The 15,126-nt window shown below is 41.7% G+C and overlaps 1 protein-coding gene across 4 annotated transcripts in view; it reads right to left on the bottom strand.

Annotated features, from left to right (window-relative positions):
* ANKRD12 (ankyrin repeat domain 12) overlaps window positions 1-14,725 on the bottom strand; it is a 65,918-nt gene extending 51,193 nt beyond the window's left edge. Inside the window, exon 1 of one of the 4 annotated variants that reach the window (XR_008746693.1) lies at window positions 14,538-14,725. The gene's annotated coding sequence lies outside the window, so the exon portion shown is untranslated. Of the gene's footprint in view, window positions 1-8,109; window positions 8,260-10,869; window positions 10,975-14,537 lie in introns of those variants that run through there. The other 3 variants (XM_055800830.1, XM_005238790.4, XM_027788652.2) reach the window with 3 other exon arrangements.
* Window positions 14,726-15,126: the final 401 nt, after the last annotated feature.

Below are 15,126 nucleotides of genomic sequence, written 5' to 3'. Positions count from 1 at the left end.
TTTTGCTCTGGACTAGTTCTAGTGCAGTCCCATGTACTAAACACATATTAAAGGTTGGAGCACACTGAGCACACATCTCTGCTTAAAACCGAAGGAATCAAGCTCTGCAGCCACTGCATAGATCAAGCTAAACTACAGAGAGGAGAGATAAGGATAGTCACTAAAAGTGTATTCCTGATTCAAACTAAGACACTGACCTGATTTCCTCTTGGCAATCTCCTCCCTCCCACACCCATGACTTTGTCTCTTCCAAGTTTATTTAGAAATGACTAGTACGATCTAGATCTCAAAGCTATTCAGTCTATTATGGAAAGGGAAAAAAAAAAAAAAGCTGGTGGATGAGCATAAGAGAGCGACGTCTAAGAACAGCTGAACTGAGGGAAAGGCAGGCAAAAGCCAACATTACATATTCTGTTCAGAGAAAGCCAGCTGGCCAACCCGTATGTACATACTGGCTAATTAAGAAGTAAGTAGGTAGCTCACACCTAGCCATGCCAAATGCTATCTGCGTTCTGGTGGGAGTGTCAAAGGCAGCTGAGGTTAATGCACTGGGAGAAAGGGAATGGGTATAGCACAAAGGACCAAAACCCACAGAAAATTGGGCTTTTAAAATACTGTAAGAAGCAGAGTTTAAGCAAAAAGATGTTCATTTAACTAAGTTTAGCACTCTTTGGGTGTTTTTTTTTTCTTCTCATCAGGAAAGCGCAAGTGACTTCAGTATTTTATTTCACAAATAAAGCATCCCTCAGCAAGTAACTCAGAGAAGTGTTTTCTTTCCAAAAGAGAGGTTAACAAACTCCAGCACTACTAGCGCTAAAAGAAACATTGTGATGGGAGATGTAGCAACATTGTCAATCATCTTGTTGTTCTTCCAGAACTCTGTGCTTCTATATCCACAGTTACTCAGCCACAACCTACTACCATACAATGCAGCCACTCCCAGTCAGACTGTAGTGCATGTACTATCATACCAGCATCTCCTTCTCACCTACAGCATCCACCAAGAAAAAAAGGGCACGAGTTGAAATGAGACATTATTTGGGAAATTTTGGTTAGAGGCTGGGGACATTGTAAGAGGCACAAGATCAGGAATTTGGGACTGTCAGGAAAAAGACCATTCAGGTCCAACACACAGTAGGATGATAGTAAAGTTCAGTAGTACAGAGCTGGGCTTTTCTGGCTTGGGAATTTAAACATCATGTGTAGGAAAAGACCATCTATACTTTTTACCTGGTATTTCCCACACAGAAGTATGCCTGTGAGGAGTAAAGGTTCAGATTAGCTAAATAAGAGAATGTGACTGTGATGAGGAAGCAGCAGAGAAACTTCAGAGGACAGGTAAGAAGGGATTGTGCTTGGGAGGAAAGCACAGTAGACTCCATGATCAACACTCAAGAATTTTTTCCCCAGAACATAAAAACACAAATCAAAATTCTTTAGTCTTGCCACTCCTGTGGCCCTGTAAAAAAGCACAAGTGTTTAATCTTCTTTTAGTATTAATGGAGAATGTCAAGCTAACTACTGTGGTCAGTTTTCCATTACCTTCTTGGACAGACATACTCATAGAAATGAAGTCTCAAACACTACTGACATCTCATGAGAATGTCAAAATGGTGGTAATGGATGGGATATTGCCCAGTGCATACACTTAAAAAATCTCATTCTAACATTAAACAAAATACTGCTCTGAAATTTCAAAATTTCAGAGAGACCGTAGCCACAAAAACATTAGGTTTTGTACCAAGGTTTTCATTGCAGAGGACTACATAAACACAGCTATTCTATAATCATTGCAGCAGTTTATTTGATCTTTACAATTAAGAAAATTGAAAGGGCTAATAAAGGTTTCATTTGAGCAAAAATATTTTGAGGTTTCTTGTGCAGAGTCCTATGAAAACATGTTACATGGATCCCCCCAAAAGACTTCTTTCCAATCATTTAGCAACCGATGATGCTGCTGGGTCCGCACACACATTACTGCTAAGTAGGATTACCAAACAACTTAACTACCAGGGTGCTAAAGTCAAAGCTGAGTAGGCATGAGATCCATATAACGAAACATTTTTTCCAAAAGCTGATAATGTATTACACACACAGAGCTATAATGGACTAAACATACACAGCAGTACATCCCTACTGCTGCAGGATAGAGGCATTATTGTCCTTCACAAGCTCAAAAGGAATACACATTTTGCGTAAGAAAAGATTAAATAAGAGGCTACGTGTGTGTGTGTGTGTTATACTATTTAAGACTAAATTTTTTACCATCACCCCTTCCTGTATATGGTGTGCACTAAAATATCATGAAATGTAACAAACAGAACAATTTACCAGGCACTTTTTGCCATGCACTCCACGGTGTCTCATTGTACTTGCAATACAGCAACCAGCAAACAAGTTACCAAGTACTACTGGCTTTAGGTAGCACACCAATTAAATATATAGGAGAGAAGAGTGCCTGAATGATACATGCAGTGGCTTTTACAGATGAAAGTTGACAAGAACATTTTTATTTGGAAAATATTCGCAAGCTCTTTTCACACGATTGCGACAGTTCAGTCCGTGCAGATTCCAGTGTCAAGAGTTATGATGAAAGACCTAAGCTCCAACAAAGTCTCAAACTAACAGTGCCTAAGGCAACAGTCTGTTGTGGTATTAAGTGTAAACGCAGTACCCAGCATGGACATGAGTCACAAATTTGGCAGATTTTACAGCATTTGATGATAAAATATGACAAAACACTTCTGGTCCAGAAATGAGAATATTTTTTTTTATTACAATTTTCCTTTAAGATTTACACAATACTTGAGATGACTTCGTGGCTAGAACATTCAAGGCTGAGTTCAGTTCTACTCCTTTCTTTGCTGCACCTATTGCACAACCTCAGAAAAAGTACCTTACCTCTCCCCTGCAGCAATTCTCCCTACCAGATTTTAGAGGCTACACTAGAAATAAATAAATAAAAAAACCCCCAACCCCAAACCCCAGCCTAACAAACACACCTTTCAGAAATATATGCCATGAAACAACTTGGGTATGTATATTTCAGAGACTCCTCAGAGCCCAGCTAATATATGCAATGGACTACTAGACTGGCTGTCCTATCAGAGAGTATTTCTACATTTTATTTTCAAATGTTTAGATACCTGAGATCAAACATAAGGATCACAAAAATCTTTCTGTAATAAGGAAAATAAATTATTTGAATTCCATTTTATAAAGGTGCCCTTGAACAGTGAAATAGGAATGGGCAGTGACTACTCAACCTCCAGAACGGCTTTTAAAATACTCCTAAGTACCTACTCATCCCATGCCAGACTACACTACACAAGGCTAGGATGAAGTCCCTAAAAACCAGCCAACACTCAGGCAGCAAGAAAGATTTTCCAATACTTCAGCTGGAACTCACTACTACTTCCTACCAAAATAAAGAACGTATCTCATAGTCTAGGAATTTCTACTAAGAGCAAAAAATGAGAGGACATACAACTCTTTCCTACACAGAAAACAAACAAGACTCTTTGCAGGGGTTTTGTTGCACTTGCCTGTATAGGACCTTGGGCTCCTACCCAGAACACCTCCAAATTCGTATTTTAAGAGCCTGAGTTTACCTGTGCTTGGTTTCAAGTATCAAGTTCCACAGATTTCACAAAACCCTTCAATCTATTTTCCACACTAACAGGAGCACCCAGACTTGTCGACCTCTTTCTAACAAATACACCCTATTAAAGAGCATGACCAAACCTGTAGTTTTCTGATTGAGTTTTGGTAAGGCTTCCCACCTCTCCCCCCTTTTTTTTTATTTAAAAAAAGCTAAACACATGCTTACCAAAGAACACAAAAATTTCATTGATCATAGAATTGAAGAATAGTTGAGGTCAAGGGACATCTGGAGGTCATTTAAGTCCCTCAGTTATCTAGTCAGTTAGGCGCTTTCAGCTGTCATACCTTACACAGATCAGGTTGTTTGTTACTTGAGGAGGAAAAAACAGTCAAAGAAACCATGGAATATACATACCTTGCTATTCCTGATTAACTGTAGGCACCTATACATCATGCAGCAGTGTTTTACAACAGCACACTGTGGAATAACAAAAAAAACCAAAACCGAACAACTTTGGCCCAGAATTTAATTTACAAAATTTTATTCACTGATTGAAAATACCACACCCCAATATGCCTTTCAGATTTGTTGCACGGGTTGACTTGAATTTTAAAGGTACTACTGGTTTATAAATTACAGATAGATCATGCTTCGGTAACAGCTGTCTGAGCAAGTGATGGCTCCTCTTTCATGACACAGCTCATCATTAAAAATACACCTGCACTTCTTTCTGTAATCTTCTCTTGAAGCTACACTTACAATAAATGTCAACCAAGTGAGGACTGAAACGTACTGGAGTAGCATTGGACACCTCTTGCCTCATGCACTTTTAAGTAAAACTCCAAAATCTACCTATTGGAACAAAACCAACACACTGGTACTGATTTGCTTCAGAAAGTAGAAACAAAACATGACGAAACAAATCAGATTTTTAGTGTAACTTACATCTCTGATTCATACTTCCTTAGATGTGATCAAGCAATATATTAAATTTGCTGAACATTCATTCCTTTTAAGCTAGTTTAATGCTTAATGCTCCTGCTGAAATGTTTAAGCAGCACTCAAAGCAAAAAGCGGACTTCAATTTTCTGTGATCATTGTTACTACTGGCAAAGGCAAATTCCCATAGCAATTCGAGACACTTGCTTCTGTAGCTGTGTGAAAATTTTTTGACAAGCTGGTGAAATTCTGAGGAATTACTGACCAGAAACACATGCAGCAAGTGGCTTTACTTGCTTCCACAGAAAGAGAATCTATCTGTCACTCGTACCACAATTCCCTGCTATTTCAGCTTGCCTCAATTTCTACCTTCTTAAAGAGAAGGAAATGTCTACAACACTTTTTTTAAAATTTGAAAATAAAACAATCCTCCTAAATGAAAAGGAGGGCCTTACCCTGGACAACACCACAGAACTTACTATCCAAAACTCAAAATTTGAAATAATAAGGGTTAGGCTCTCACCCCTTCCACAGACATTAATTTATTTTCACAATATTGCTGGAAGATGAAAACTTATTATTTCCTTCATTTTACACACGGTGACTTAAGTGCACAGAAATAATAAAGTCATGAATTTGACTACACTTGCCATGTCCATAACACATTATGGACTTTATTTTCCTGATTACTTCATGCTAGGTAGTACTTTATACTTGGTTAGACCATAGCTGCTAGCAACTTCAGTTTCAGCTTCTGCAAACAACTCTTCTTCCCTACTACTGCTGAAGGAATAAGCTGTAACAGTCTCAAAGCAGTTATCCACAAGGAAAACACTTGGCAAATGCTCATAAAAAGCCTTTATCTTACACAAATTCCAAAACAGACTGAAAATTGGTAATTTTCAGGGTCAGTACTCAACTGCCTTTAACATGGGACCCTGTTTTCTCTTTCTGCAACCTCCTCTTAAGATAGAGAACTCATTCCAACTTCTGCAATAGGACTCCTCTTGGAGCAGTTTCCTGGATGCCACAATCCATCCTCAGAGAACCACCTAATTAATTCTTTAAAGTGGAGTCCCAATCAAAAACCATCAACTCATGATCCCGTTCTACTATCTCTGCAGAAAGGCAAATGAGCAGTGCTACTCTAATATATGGCAGACAGAATTTCTGACACAGCAAACCACAGAGGTTAGTGACACTGTAGCATAGAGCAAGAAGATGTTCAAATACAGACAAGACGCACTTGTTTCACTACTTTTGCAACACACTCCCATTTCCTTTCTTAACTTTCTCGAAAGTTTCCTGTCTCAGATTGTGAGATCCTCCCACTGCAAATGTCACTCCACACATCAAGATTATGAAAAAAATCAAATTGGTCTGTTGGTATCAGACTTCTAAACTCATATGGAATTAATCAGTTTACATTTTGCCAAGCCACCGAAAAAAATCATAAAGCCCCCTAACATTTTATCAAAATATCCTTGCAGGTGTTATACCAAATAATCTAGTCTTGCTTGGCATGTAAGAGCTAAAAATTATTAGCACAGGAAAAGAAATAAAAGGATCCCAGCTATTTATAAACAACCTTTAATGTTCTTCCGCATAGATAACTGAACACAGAAGAACTAAATAAAATGAGTGTGCTAGGCTCTACTTCTGCTTTAACACCTCACTGTAGTATACTAAACATTAAGGTCCAAGTATCCAAAAAGTGTAATTTTCAAAGGACAGGAAACACTCAAAGAATCTGTTAAATTCATGGACCCAAACCCTGGGTAAATCCATCTACATCAAGCCCCATCTAAAAGAAGACACCAAGAGACTTGTCTCCAAAGACCCTGTAAGGTGCTGAGAAAAGGTATGAAGCAAAAGAAGTAGGGAAGGGATGAATTCTTTCCCAGTTGACTCTTAAACACTTTCTAGAACACTGAAGTCCTTCATAACTTTAAAAAAAAAAAAAAAGAAAAAAAAGAAAAAAAAGAAAAAAAAAGAAAGCTATGGGAATTAATTTAATGCTGTTCAGGGTGAAAATCAATGCTGACAAACATGGCCTAACCTGACAGGGTGGCACAACACTGAAAACAGGTGAGTGGGGAAGATGGTACTTTGCACAAGGGATCCCAAAATAAGATTTGATATAAACAGACAGCTGAAACAAGGAAGCATTGAATGAGAAGGTACCTGAAGGAACAAAAAGTAAAATCAAATACTATGATTTCTTCCCTTTCATTTCTGAACAGAAATAGTTTCACAAGTCTGAGATCCTAAATGTTACTTGTTTAGTAAAAGAAATACACAGGGCAAAGGAACTGTCTTTACAATAGGTACTCTCTGATTTACATCTCAATTGTATAGACATTTATATTCAGTATAATCTTTCAGAACAGAAGTCCTACAGTTTAAGATTACAGAATTATTTCAAAGAAGTCTCTGAAGGGCTGTGGGCTTCTATAATAGTGAAGCATGTGGACTGGATACACACATTACAAATGAACTTGCAAAACCATAGCCTTAAGTAATTAATAATTTTCGCAAGACTGGGAAAATGCTAGTTTTTCTAGAAAAGCATAAAACAGTAGGACGTTTCATATCACAATGGCATCCCAGATTGTACAAGAATGGCAGAACCTTCATCAATAAGCCATTATTACCTTGCATAAAAAGGTAGATCATTCCATTATCAGTATCTCATATGATTTCCCCTTAATACCCAAGTGTTGCGTTCAAAATCACTTAAATTAATATTTTATGACAAAACTTATTTTAAATTAAGCAGCTTAAATTATCAAAGTTCAGAGTTTGTGGAACTTGCATAACATAAACCAGGTGACATTTTTATCAGAGAACGGTTAGGAATTATTTAAAAGCAGAAAATCCTCCCTGATTCTGAGACTTCCGCTGAAGATACTTTTTACATGTATAGGTACACATCTCGTGCCCCAAACTAGGAGGGGCAAGATGCAAGAAACAAACATTTAAGAGCAGGATTAACTCCTGGCATTAGCAACAAACAGAAACAAACAAACAAACGGGGGTGGTGGTGGGGGTGGTGGGGCGGGGGGAAGCATTGCCTCTCCCAAAAGGGTGATAAACCTGACTTTGAGAAGTCAGACAGTGACTCCCACTTCAGTGTGGTAGGAGCAGCTGCCCCATAGCGACAAGGGGCATCGTTCCTTCTGAACCAAGGTACTCTTTCTACAGCATTCCTCTACGTGGGCCAGTAAGGATCTGCAACCAGCGCCAGAATCCAAGATGAATCCAAAGGATGTTTGTCAGTATTGTCTTACTCTCAAGTGCATTTCTCTACTCTCAGATTAACACTTTGTCTTTTCATGGAAGATACTAGCATTATTGCTTTTCCATATGGCTGGCTGTTCTGCAAGGAAGCACTGGAAAGAAAAACAGAAGGATGATGGTACAAATAAAACCAGTTGAATAAACTGTTTTTTCTCCTTGAAAGGAATGCTGCAAGCTCAAAAATATTAAGTTTCTTTTCAGATGTTAGCAATATTCAAATGATAATTTCTGAATAAATGCTCTTACAATATTTATGCTTTAGCTACCTTTCATATTTCTTCTTCGGTTGTAGAAAATAAGGTTGTTTCACTTTCAGTTTCTCATTCACAAGCCTACTCTGAGTTGCAGACATTGGGAGACTTCCTTCAAGTAAGTTCCAGCACAACGTAAAGAAGAGATACACATATTTGTCTTTCCTTAAAAAAAATAATCAGAAACTGCATTTTTAATAAGCAAAACGAAGTGCAAATAAGTCTTATGTACCCAGTTAATTAGTCATTTCAATAAAAAAAAAGACCTCATTAAGAGTCTGTATAGCAGTACTTAGTAGAATGCAACACAGCTTTACAAGACTACCACACGCAGGCAGTACAAGAAGAATGCATGCTTCTACTATTAGAAATTAAATTAGTCAGGAGAAACACATTACCTACAACAGCTGAAAAAGTTCTATTCCACATTTGAAAAAATGAAGTTTGACCATTTTACAATTTATCAAGCCTTCAGCACCAGGTTCAGCACAGAATCCCAACAGACTAACTAAAATTAGAACCTAACCACATTTTACTCATGCTGTTGGGGTGAATTCCAGGTTCAATCAATCATGGCTATAAGCAAGCTGCTCTAGCTGACCCTGCTCTGAGCAAGGGGTGGACTACATGACCTCCAGAGGTGCCTTTTGATCTCAACTAGTCTATGATTCTGTTCCATGAATGAAAAATGCAGATGTTTTTTACCTCAGCAGCAACAGCATGCCCAATGGCAGTTCTCTCCTCCTGCTGCTACATTCGGCATATGAAAAAGTTTTTCATACTCTCCAGCAACTTATGCTGTGTAAACAGGACTGAATTTATTCCAAAGACTTACATACGTGGCTTGAAGAATCTGTGTAGCTTGTGAGTACTGATGTCATACTCAAGTTAGATCATATCATTAAGACAGCCACACAGAATACAAGCATCATATTCCTACTGAAGGACATACTAGCTGTCGAAATAAACATTGACATGGGAAAACAACCCCACCTTTTTACTCTGAGAATCAGACACACATAAGCTTTCAGAGTGCTTGAAGGGATCTCCCTTTATACGGGCTAGCCTCTCAAAACAAAGCAGATTCTTGATCCCATAAAGAGGAAATCTGGGAAAGAAAGAGAGTCACACTTGCCAAGAACTCTGGCTCTTAGGAGCCAAAGACACTTATTGCAAAATCCATTAGTCCTCCCTTTTAATCTACAAGTCTAAAGACTCGTATGTTCACAGGTGCTTCCTCTTGAGTCTTTTTTAGGACGAGTTATGAGTTCAAAGGAAGCACCTGCACAGATGTTTAGAATAATATGATACTCCCTTTAAGCTAAATGGAGAAGTGGAGTTGTAAACTTCAGTTTTGATCTACTGGTTATTCCTTAAAGGTGTAACTAAGCCGATCTCTGTCAACTAAGACTGATACATTAGTACAGTGCCTAACAAAGAAAAACATAGAAGACTTTCTATCAGTACTTTGCCCAACTTAAGATAAGCAAGCCTATTGCCCATTAAATTTGAATTCTTCTAAAGGAACCTACTTCTCTCTGGAAACCTGAAGATCTGCACAATAAGAGATTTCAAATCTGCTCTATACGTTACTACTAGGACCTCCGTAACTTCTATTTAAATCTTCATAAGCAAATGATAATTTGCCAAGCTAAAACCAAGAAAACCCACAACTTATCTGTAGCACTGCCTGAAGTAACATAACCACAAAACACGCAAAGGCCCTTCATGGGTTAAAAGCAGACTAACTGGCAACACCTACTCACAGTGCTTCAACTTTAGCCGGATTCAGCACGGGTAAAACAGTGTGCATGCGTGCTACCATTCACGAGTAAGAGCTAAAGCAGCAGATGCAGGAAAAAAGCAAGCCTCTGGCTAGGCTTACTTACAGGTCCCCAACTGGGTAACAGAGGTTTTTGTCCTGGCTAAATTGTGAAGACATGCAAAACATTCAATGGTCTTTATTGCCACCTCTTGGCCATCACCACATATCACAAAAGTAACAGAATAAAATCATATGCCAGTTCCTCTACATAAATAATTTTTCTTTGAGGGACAAGAGATAGTGAGTGAACAGATGGAGTGGAAACAGAATAACCAGAATACTGTTTGCATCCAAGTATAACTATTTAGAGCTGTAAAACTACAATAAGTACAGCAATTAACCTTCATTAATGTTCTGCTATGTCATCTGGAGAATTGAAGGGACTGCAAAGCAAAGTATGAGTTATTTTCAAGACAAAAGAATTATTTTTTATTTATTTAGAAAAGGTAATACAGTTGTCAAAACACCTGTCCCCTCTTGAAGTCAGAAGACGAATGATTTAGTATTACCCACATGAGAAAGTATCACGAAATGAACTTTCCATTTTCCCTTTATTATTAAACTGCTAGTAAGAACCCAGATTAGCAGGTTGCTAAACAGCATAGACTACCACAGAAAGTTAAAATTTCTCTCAGCATTCTTTGTTCCACACAATCTTGCAGCAAATATAAACAAGAAGGTACTTCCACAAACTGGCTCAAGGAAGCTGTTTATATCAGAGCTTGGAAGTTTCAAAGAACCAGGCACCTATTAAGTACAACTAATACAAAAGGCTTTGAAAGAGAAGGGAAACTACAGGAAATGTCTTCTCATAAGTAAGCTCATTTCTTCTGTCATCAAGCAATCAAACTTCCTAAGACTTCTACCACAATACTCCTGGAAATGCAAAGTGTTATATGGTTTCTGTTGCATTTAATAAATTTCAAAGCTAGGAGAGGGGAAAAAAGTACCTTCTATTTCTGATATTTTCCAGCCTCATGAATGCAAGACATAGGACAAGAAGAAAGTAATTCCAATACTCTCCATCTCCACTGAGGTTTTGGTTTGCCAGTAGCCTATAACAGGAGCAGGGAAGAAAGAGTCCCCTCCTCAACTTGCATTTTTACTTGCTGCCTCTAATATAGCTCATAATTCTCTCTCTAACATTGCTAATGGCTTTTTTTGCACAAACCAGCGTGAAACCAATCCTGTTGTGACGTTATCACTACCTAGAGCACTCTTGAGTAGCAGCCATGAAACTGAGGAGAGTTTATTCATTTGTTGCTTGCTAAAGATAAAATCAGTTGCAGCAGATCGTCAGATCCAGAGAGACAACCTAAAATAAGCCAAGGCAAAGTCACACTTCTCAAGGTCTTCGAGTCTCTCCTTAAATAAATACTTAGGTTTTATGCAAGGTGGCAATAAAGGTCTTCAGCTGCACAGTTAAGATACAAATCAAGTCTCCATAAGCTTACGGAGGAACTTGCAAAGACTTCTTTAGGTTCTGGAATAATAATGAACTCTTAAAAAAAAAGATGTTAGCAGGGCTCTGACTTCTGTTATTCTGTTAGTAAAATTATTCAGTGTCATAACACAAAATGCAAGACAGAGTTTGTGCTAATATTTATTTCATACCATCTGTTGCTAAAGTCTATGTAGACTCTAATGATGCAGTTTAAAAAAAAAAAAAAGTCTGATTTGGAGACTAAATGACCAATCAACATTTATACCACTCCATCTGCAGTAGAACATGGAAAAGAAGAAACACCAAACATTCATGCCCAGCCTACCTCTTCATAAGATAAGGTCCAAAAAACATCAAAAGTTGTTCTCAGTGTGTATATTAACAGGGCGGTAGCAGGTTAATCATTACATATTTTGTGATCAATAGTTTTTTCCAATTTTAAAGAGGACCAACTGTGCTACTCTTTCAGATAATTTCATCAGCCTAAGATCATCTAAACATGGTACATCAGTTCAACGAACAGAATTTACTTTCATCTATCTGTATGCCCAATACAGAGGAAGAAGTTCTAGCTCAGCCATTTCTAGGTGCCTGTATTTCCACTAGAAGGATATCCAGGACTTTTTTCCATCTAGTTAAGTTAAAGCTGTAATAGTTTACAGGTTTTGTAACAATTTAAAGAGACACCTAATGGTGCAAAGAAACTGCTGTTTCACACTATGATTGATGACCTCTAATTTAATAAACACAGATATTTAATTTTTAGTATATACTTTTAATTGTAAAGGAAGTGGTAACATAGTAATAACCCCTGTAACTAGAACCAAACACTGAAGCTTCATACAAGCACTCATTCAGCCTGCTCATTGAAAGACCTCCTCCTCAAAGAAGTTACCTATTATGCAAGCCTGCTGGAAGAAACTGTAAGTGAACTGAAGTTTGTTGCACAGAGCCTGCTTTCTTACACAACATCTGTCCTAAGCTTTACTGTCTCTACTACTCAGAGTTCACAACTAATTTTGAATAATCCTCTGGGTGGGAGAAGAACATGCAAAGAGGTAACAATGGAAAGGCAGAAAGCCTTGTATTTGTAAGACTGAGCTGTCATCTTTGTGAAAGAACCAAAGGCGCTCTGATCATCTGTCTGCACTTAGTAATTACTAGAGAAAAGCCAGGAAATCAGAAAAGGGACTCACATACTATACACCAAAAAACTGACACCACAAGAATGCCACCACAGTCCTCTGGGTGCCGAGAAAAACACTGGCACTCCTTGACATTTTAGCTTACAAGACACATACAGGAAAGCAGAAGTAATAACAGGGGCGTGTGTGTGTGTGTGTGTGTGAAGACATAGTCAATGGGTTTACCATTACCTTCCCAATGAAGTATTCTACTGTACTTCAATCCCTGCAGTTTTATTTGACCAGTTTCTTAAGCTTGCACATAAACATAGTGAATTTACTCAGGGTGAGATTAAGGTCCCTAGCTGATCAAGTCAAAAACGTTGAGTTTCCAGCTAAAGAATGAAGAAAAGCGAGCGACACCCAACATCTGCACAAGCCTTAAACAATAAGAACAGGTGAGATGCCCTGACGTATCATTTTGAAGATCTATTGCTCTGGGGAGTATTACCCACTGAACTATAGCAGAGGATTACAGTGGATGAAGGAAAGACAGCACAGGACGCTCTTTACAGCTACACAGCACCTGTGAAGAGCTCACCATGTCCCTACCTAGAGTAACTAAGATGTGAAGACAACCAAGCTGCCATCAACTTCCATACTAAAAAGCATCTAAACCCTTACTGCTTCAAAACTAGAGAGCAGAAGCACCCCCCACCTCCAAATCATGACATATCAATAACAGTAAAATTATTTTAATAAAAGTTAATGATTTCTTATAGACATGATGATCTCACCCTTTCCTAGTGTTCCAAGATTATACAGTTTTTTCCTGGAACATAAGAACATTTGGACTTTTCCACATCTGTCTGATAGCTTTTTGTTCCTACAAGCATCACAACTTACTCACTCGTCTCCATTAAGGAACTGCTTTACCCCACAAACTACCTTTCAATTCAGAGGTATAAAATTCAGATTTTCTTCCACATCACATGGCCCACAGAAGAAAGGCACAGAACACATTGGCCATGTCCAGGCAATTTCCACAAGACCTCTAGCTGGTAATACTGGTAGTAAACTGCTCATTTTATTTGGGAGTTTAAATAAAAAAAAAAAAAAAAAAACTAAAATAAAAAATCCTATAATTGCTTGTCAGCTACCCAGTCCTTAAAAAAAAAAAAAAAAAGCTGAATATTAACAATAGTACCTAGAAAGCCATGCTAGAACTGTGCAACTGAGCCTGGCATTCTCTCATTTCTTGTCCTTCCTTTGTTGCCTGGTGTCACCTGTGCTGTGCGAGTTACGGTGCTCCACACCGGCGGCGCCCGCCGCCTTGCACTGGCACACCAGGCAGCTGAACGTGTTATTCTGCAAACAACCGGGCAGCCTTTCGCATTTAACGGAAGGCGCCAGAAACGCCTCAGCCGCCCGCCCCGGGTCTCGGCTTGACGAGGGCAGGCTGGCCCAGGGAGGCGGCACGGCCGAAATCGGGGAGCAACTCCCGAGGCTCCAGGGAGCGACCGAAATTCCCGAAACGGAGGCGAGGCGGGTGTGTGAGTGTACACCGCCATGCCGCGCTCGGCACCCGCGCCCCGGCCGCCCGTGCAACCCCCGCCGCCGCCCGCCTCCCGCCCCGCAGCCCCGGCCCGGCCTCCCGCTGGAGCCGCCGCCGCCCCCCGGCCGCAAGCGGGCCCCCCGCCGGACTCGGCGGGCGAGAGGCGCGGCCGCCAGACGGTGACAGCGGCGGCCATGGCTCCCCTGACAGGCTGACAGCGCAGAGCCGCTGCCCGCCGCCGCCCGCGCCCCGCGCTGACAGGCCCGCCGCCCCGCCGGGCGGGAGCGGCGCGGTGCCCGCTGCCCGGGAGGGCAGGGCAGCGGTTACACCCCCCGAGGCGGGCACCGGGTCGGGGCTCCCCGGGCGCCCCGCGCCACCCGCCGTTCAGAGACAGGGGGGCGGCACCCCGCGGGCGCGGGCACCGCGGCGGGGGGTGGCACGGCGGGTCCCCGCCGCAGACCGGGAAGGGGCGTGGAGGTGCGCTCCGGTCCTTACCTTCTCCTGGGAGCCGGCGGCGGGACGCGTCCTCCTCCTCCTCCCGCCGCTCCCCCGCTCCTCCCTCTCCGTGCCGGTGCGGCCGCGGAGATCCGACAGGAGCGCGGGTGCCGCCCGCCGCCACCGGCGGTGCCCAGGGGCTGGGGCGCGGGCTCAGCCCCGGCTCCGGCCGCCGTGGCTGTCGGCTCCGAAAGCTCCCCTCCCCCGCCCGCTGTCGCCCTCCCTCCCTCTCACCCTGCGCTGCCGCTCCCCTCCCCCTTCCCCAACGTCGCGGCTCGAGTAGCGCTCGGCGCGGCTCCCATTGGCCGAGCCCCGCCCACGTGGCCTCACACAGGGCACGGGACGCGGGCGGGCGGGCACTGCCGCGAACGTTACACCGCCCGGGCGGCGGTTGGGGAGGGAAGGGGGAGGGGGGGCAGCATCACGGCACCGCTCTGTTCCCCATCCCAGGGGGAACGGACGCGGACGCGCCCCCCCCCACCCCGCCCCGCCGGGCTCCTCAGCCGCTGTATGGGCGGGGCGCCCCGTCCCCCCGCGCACGCAGGCGGCGAGGAATAACGGGCTCGCAGGGTGCGGGGACGGGGTGGGG

Source organism: Falco peregrinus, chromosome 3 (genome assembly GCF_023634155.1).
Source record: "Falco peregrinus isolate bFalPer1 chromosome 3, bFalPer1.pri, whole genome shotgun sequence".
In the NCBI taxonomy this organism is placed as follows: Eukaryota; Metazoa; Chordata; class Aves; order Falconiformes; family Falconidae; genus Falco; species Falco peregrinus.
The sequence above is the reverse complement of the archived record's forward strand: the minus strand, read 5'-3'. Positions and strand labels throughout refer to the sequence as shown.